The following is a 6,587-nucleotide window of genomic DNA, read 5'->3' as shown; positions in this document are numbered from 1 at the left end:
CCTGATGGAGGGAACGAGACGTTGTGTCGAACCGACAGATGGGGTTTGACTTGAGAACCTATCATCTTCTGACTATTTTGAAAAGGCCAATGAAATTGGCGAATGAAATTTGCATGCCGGACTCCGCCCCCGGATATCCGGGTATAAAAGGGAGACGGCGTGCTGCATTCATTCGCCTTTTGTGCTGAGGAGCCTGAGAGCATCTTGTGACTGCTGCAGAGGGCGGCAAGTGTTGTGCCATGGGGGACACAACGTCTCGTTCCCTCCATCAGGGAACGGAGGTTACATACGACGTTGTGTCGAACCGACAGATGGAGTTCCTATGGAAAACGCCACAGCACTATGCCGCGTCACAATCTCTAGCGAAGCGACGGTGGCTGGCCTAGGCGTGTCAGACGCGAGCGCTAGCGTGAAATTGTAACCATCCAGTGGTTTTGGCAAAGATGAGAGGCACCTGCCCTCGGCCACCACAGACGGAGGCCTTGTATCTCTAATGTCGAGAAACTGTCCAGTACCGTAGGGCCACTGGGGAAGCGCTGTTCCCTGAAGGGGGATATGCGCTACGGAGACCACTTCATATAGTGGAGACACCAACCTGGCCTCTCCCGCAGGGGAGAACTCATGGGAGGTAAGCGCGGACTAAGGTACCGCTAGGTGGATGTCCACCTGGATGAGGTCATGGGTCACCACGAGGGGGACCATCTCATGAGGAAAACATCAGACGGAACCACCCTGTTGGGGGGTTACTACGTGTGGGGCACTAGGTCTGGTTAGAGCTATGTGATAACTCAGCTGATACCCGACCATAGGAGGCAGGGCTGCTCCGCACAGTCCATCGCCATGGAGTGCTTAGTGATGGATGGAATGCCTGTTCTTCGCCCGAGGGGAAAGAAGTGAGGCTGAATTAACGCACTGACCCGTCCGGAAAGGGGGGAAGGCGCTTTCACAGGCGTACACCCTACCGGCCGCCGGTCTCACGTGCTGGCAACATGCAAGACTCGGGCTGACACCGGTTCTACACGGAGGTTATAGAACCTCGCAAAGGCGTAGCCCAACCCTCAGCTCTACAAATATCTGCCAGAGAGGCGCCCTGAGCCAGTGCCCATGAGGAGGCCACACCCCGAGTGGAGTGTGCCCTCACTGCCAGTGGGCACGGGCAGTCCTGTGATCGGTATGCCGTCGTAACGGCTTCCACGATCCAGTGCGCCAACCTCTGTTTGGAGACAGCCTCCTATGCTGACCTCCGAAACAGATAAAGAGCTGCTCAGAGCTCTGAAGCTCTGCGTGCGGTTTAGGTAGAGGCACAACGCGCGTACCGGAAACAACACAGACAGGGTTGGGTCTTCCTCCCCAGGTGGGGAGTGCCTGCAAGTTCACCACCTGGTCCCGAAAGGGAGTGGTGGGAACTTTGGGCACGTAGCCAGGCCGGGGTCTCAGGATCACGTGAGAGTTACCGCGCCCAAATTTAAGGCAATCCGGGGATACGGAAAATGCTTGAAGCGAGCGTCTTCATTGAGAGGGGAGGAAGAGCGGCCTCCTTTGAAGGCCCGCCAGGACCACATTGAGGTCCCAAAAGGGAACGGAGCGCGGACGGGCCGGATTCAGCCTTCTCGCGCCCCTCAGGAAGCTAATGATCAGGTCATGCTGCCCCAGGGGCTTGCCAGCAACTGGTTCGTGATGAGCGGCAATTGCGGCTACAAACACTTTCAGTGTGGACGGGGAGAGTTTCCTTTCCAGCCTCTCCTGAAGGAAGGACAGCACGTACCCGATCGAGCATTTCCGTGGGTCTTCTCCACGAGAAGAGGCGCCACTTAAAGGCGTAAAGCCGCCTCGTGGCCGGGGCCCATGCCTGTGTAATGGTCTCTACCACCGCAGGGGTCCCATCCAGAAGCCAGACATGGAGGTCCCAGAGGTCTGGTCTCGGATGCCACAACGTGCCCTTCCCCTGCAAAGTCAGAGGAATCGGCCAGGGGGGAGTTGTCGTCAAGAGCATTAGCTCAGAGAACCAAGTCCGGTTGGGCCAGAAGGCGCAACTACTCAGACTTGATGCTCCTCTTCCCTGACCTTGCACAGGACCTGTGCAATAAGGCTCACTGGGGGGAAGGCGTACTTCCGCTTGTCCCGCGGCCAGCTGTGCGCCAAAGCATCCGTGCCGAGGGGGCCCTCGGTCAGGGAGTACCAAAGCGGGCAATGGGTGGTGTCCAGGGATGCAAACAGGTCCACCTGCGCCTGACCGAACTGCACCCAAAAGCTCTTGTGAACATGTGGGCACCAGGCCCCCGAAGGGGCCCATCAGATGTTGGGATGGGGCAGGAACCATCCCAGTCCGACCCGGCAGCGATGGAATGGCTGGGGTGAATTGCTCACCAAACAGTCCACCCTGCGAGATCGGAGCATCGAGAAAGCGGACCTTCTCGGCGTCCCGCATCTGGGCAAGGTTGAGCCAGAGGTGCCTCTCCTGGACCACCATCGTGGACATCGTCCGACCCAGGGCCCGCGCCACCATCTTCGTCGCCCCAGAGCGCGTCTCATCAGTCCAGCTCAATCATCAATCGATTCCCTGGCTTCGATCCCCAGCTCCGCCGTTCTACACCTGCAAAGGCTAAATCCAGAGGTGGCACTTCATCACCTGACCCAAAGAGATGTCCACCTCCTTCTCCGGCTTCTTCTTAGACCTCTACTCACAACACGATCTCGCCATCCAGAAATGGACTGTCCTGGGCCTACGACTGGCGTAGTCCAACGAGGACGTCCAATTCCACAGGCGGATGACCAAGGCGAGCTTTTCTGCCTCTATGCCTCTTCCCTGGTGGATATAGCCTCACCGAAGTCTGCTCCGCAAAAGACCATTGACAAGCCGGGCACGGCTCATGGTTCTCATTATTCCCGCCCGCGGGCAAGCCAGTGCAGCAGGCCCAGCATTATCTGTCTTCCATCACGCAGCTTAATATGCCCCAACCTCCTGTCTGCGCTCACCAAACCAGAGTCAGAAGATCTCCTTATTAAAAAGGAGATTGACGCTAAATTCATTATCGGCCCCTTCGACGCTCCCCGATTTACCGCATTAGCCCCATCGGCGTAGCGACGCGTAAGTTATCTGGCAAAAAGCGCCTCATATTCGATATCTCTTCACCGCACGGCTCTGCCTTTCCAAGCATCAACAGCATCATTCCAATTGATTCAATTAAATTACATTTTATATATATAGTGCTTTTCACTATTTTACAAAAATAAGAAACCGAAAAACACAAAAAAAGGTAAAACACAGTATACGGTGTTTATATAACAAGTTAAATTATTCTAGTAAATAATATCTAATGTCAGCAGTCTCCCAGTGGTTTATTTAGCATATTTTGCATTAAGTGAATGCTTGGCTGAAGAGATGTGTCTTTAATCTAGATTTAAATTGGGCGAGTGTGTCTGATTCCATGAATAGTATAAGGAAGGCTATTCCAGAGTTTAGGTGCTATGTATGAGTAAGCTCGACCCCCTTTGGTGGGTTTAGTTATTCTAGGTGTTATCTAAAGTGCTGAGTTTTGAGATCTTAGAGAGTGTGATGGCTTGTAGTGTGATAGAAGCTTTGTTAGGTAGGTAGTGGCTAAACCCTTTAAGGCTTTATAAGTGATTAAAAGAACTTTAAAGTCAATACGATACTTAATGTGTAGCCAGTGAAGGGTTGATAAAATTGGGGTTATGTGATGGTATTTTCTGGACCTGGTTAGAACTCTGGCAGCTGCGTTCTGAACTAACTGTAGTTTGTTTATTGATGATACAGGACAACCACCAAGTAGGGCATTACAGTAGTCAAGTCTTGAGGTCACAAATGCATGAAATGGATAAGCTTCATTTTAGCAACACCTAAAATATTATGTAATTTGGCAACATTTCTTAGTTGGAAAAAGGCTGTTTTTGTGACATTTGAGATGTGATTTCGAGATGACAGGAATATAATATAACGCCTAGATCTCTGACTGTATTTGTTGGAGTAACAGTACATCCTTCAACTTGCAGGTTATAATCCGAAATATTAGGTTTACGTGTCTTTGGTATTTCTGTTTTATTCAAATTTAAAAGAACGAAATTACAAGTCATCCAATCTTTGATGCACTCTGCCAATTTGGATAGCTGGGAGGAATCATCTGGTCTTGATGAGCGACAACCACCTGTAATGTTACCCCCTGGAAGTGAGATGATTTTCTGGGCCCATGTCCCAAAGCTACCAACCAGCCTAACTGCGCTGTCTTAGTCGAAGATTTGGATCACCATGGGCAGGAGTGGTGTGTTGCCAGATCGCTGAGCTGGGTGCAAGGTGGGAAGGTTCCCCTCCGTGTCTGCAATCATAATACATTCCCCTTAGAGTTGCCACAATGGCGCCCTCTGGCTTCGGTGACCCAGATAGACCCAAGGGAACTTTCCAGACTCGTGCTACGAAACATCGAAGCCCAGTTGGTTGAAGTTGATGTTATGCACGTAGAACAGATACAGACTGAAGATCATCCAGCCCTTGCGTTGTGCGGTTAAGACCTGACCAGGGGCCAGCAAGCCCAACTGGCAGCCCTCCTGCGAAAGTGGTCTCACGTGTTTGCGGCCCACTTTTTTGTTGTCTCCAGAAGCATGGCCTAAAGCTGCAACCTCGTAAATGCCATCTGTTCCAGAAAAAGGTGACCTATCTGGGACATGTGGTCAGCGGCCAGGGGGTAGGAACAGACCCAGAGAAAACTGCATTCTTCTGCGATTGAGCTATACCAGCAACAGTGAAACAGAAATCCCTGCTTTCTCAAAGGTAGCTGCCCCCTTCAACCAGCTCCTGCAGGGAAGTGCCCATCGCCCCTCTACAGCCATCCAATGGACCCCCGAGTGCCGGGTTGCCTTTGAGTCACTTAAACAGGCCCTCCTCAGTGCCCCAATACTGGCCTATGCTGATTTTCAACTTCCATTTAGACTATTTGGCATTGGAGTCCAGGAAGGCAGGGAGAGGGTTATAGCCTATGCCAGAATAACCACGCTACATTTTTACAACTTTTAGTATTATTTATGGCTGCGTTTCGTACTTTTACTTTAAAACGGCAAGCAGCGTTGACATCTGGGGATTCATCAGTTGTGAAAAACATGAAAGTACGGACTGATGACAGTTAACAAAGAAAAAGTGAATGTGATTGGACTCGTGCTAATACAAGAATTAATATTCACTCCCTCCGAATCAGCCAGGAACCTCGGAGTCATATTTGATAAACAGCTGTCCTTCAATGATCACATTGCAAAGACAACGCAATCATGCTGATATCCCTTATTTAACATTCGAAAGGTAAGACCCTACCTCACTGAGCATGCGGCCCAACTCATTGTCCAATCCCTGGTAAACTCAAGGTTGGACTACTGCAATGCTCTCCTTGCTGGTCTTCCTGCAAAGGCTATCAAACCACTTCAGCTGGTTCAAAACGCAGCAGCACGCCTCATCTTCCAAAAAACGTACACTAACCCTCTTCTCTCAACAGGTAGTGGTCTAGCTTTTGTTGAAACTAGTAACTTTGTATTAGCACCTAATGTACTATTGCTCTTTGTATGACATATCGCTTATTGCTCCCCGAATTCTTTGTAAGTCGCTTTGGATAAAAGCGTCTGCTAAATGACTAAATGTATATTGGCAAAGCATTTCAAAGGTGGCGTGAACTCTGTGATCTGAAAGGATTTAAAACGGATGAAGGCATGATTTATGACCAGGGCCAGACGGAATCTGCAGAATTTTTTTATTAATTCTGTGCAGAATTTTTTCTTAATCTGCAGAATTCTGCGGAATAATTTTTTAATTGTTTGAAATGTGTTTTAAGTTGAAACATTTTTTTAAATAAATGTGTTAAAAGATTTCAGAGAATGGGCCTTTAAACTTTACAAAATCAAAGCATTTACAAATCAGCTGTCAAAATTGCAATTAAACCTAAATAAAAATGTTTTATAAACACCATTATTGAATATAGACCTACTTTTTTATTTATAATATACATTTTACATGCAGAATGACATTTTATAATGATGATCATACATGTAAACTGTGCGCTGTTCACAGCTTTAAACTCTGACGATCTCAGTCGTGTTTTTGACTACTTTAATGGATCTTTCAGTGATACTGTTTCAGCACAAGTGATGAAGAAGAAAGGAATTCGTGTGGAAAAAAACATAATCTCTTTAACAAACTTGTTCGCTCATTGTATTGTTTTGTGTGAGTTTGATGCGTCTTAATACGCAGCGCTTCTTAAACCCAAGTGTAATGTGTAGGCTAAGCTTGCTTTTATCAACAAAAACACGTGATGCAATACGAACACGACAACCATATCGTGTGTACATTTATATAGACAAATAGACAACCCATCTCGACCCTGGAGAACTAGTTAACTAAAGATCTATTTCGAATCTACCTTTCATATCTAAAGTTCTGTAAAAAGTAGTCTCAACTCAAGTGCTCTTATGTTCCTTTCTCCAAATGAATGACATCAATGAGGTTGTATCTCCTTATTGGTTCTGCTAGATCTTAGTGCTGCATTCGACACAACTGACCACAGCACGCTCCTCCATAGACTAAAAAAATATGT

Source organism: Barbatula barbatula (genome assembly GCF_947034865.1).
Source record: "Barbatula barbatula genome assembly, chromosome: 14".
NCBI classification, from domain to species: Eukaryota; Metazoa; Chordata; class Actinopteri; order Cypriniformes; family Nemacheilidae; genus Barbatula; species Barbatula barbatula.
This window is presented reverse-complemented; position numbering follows the sequence as displayed.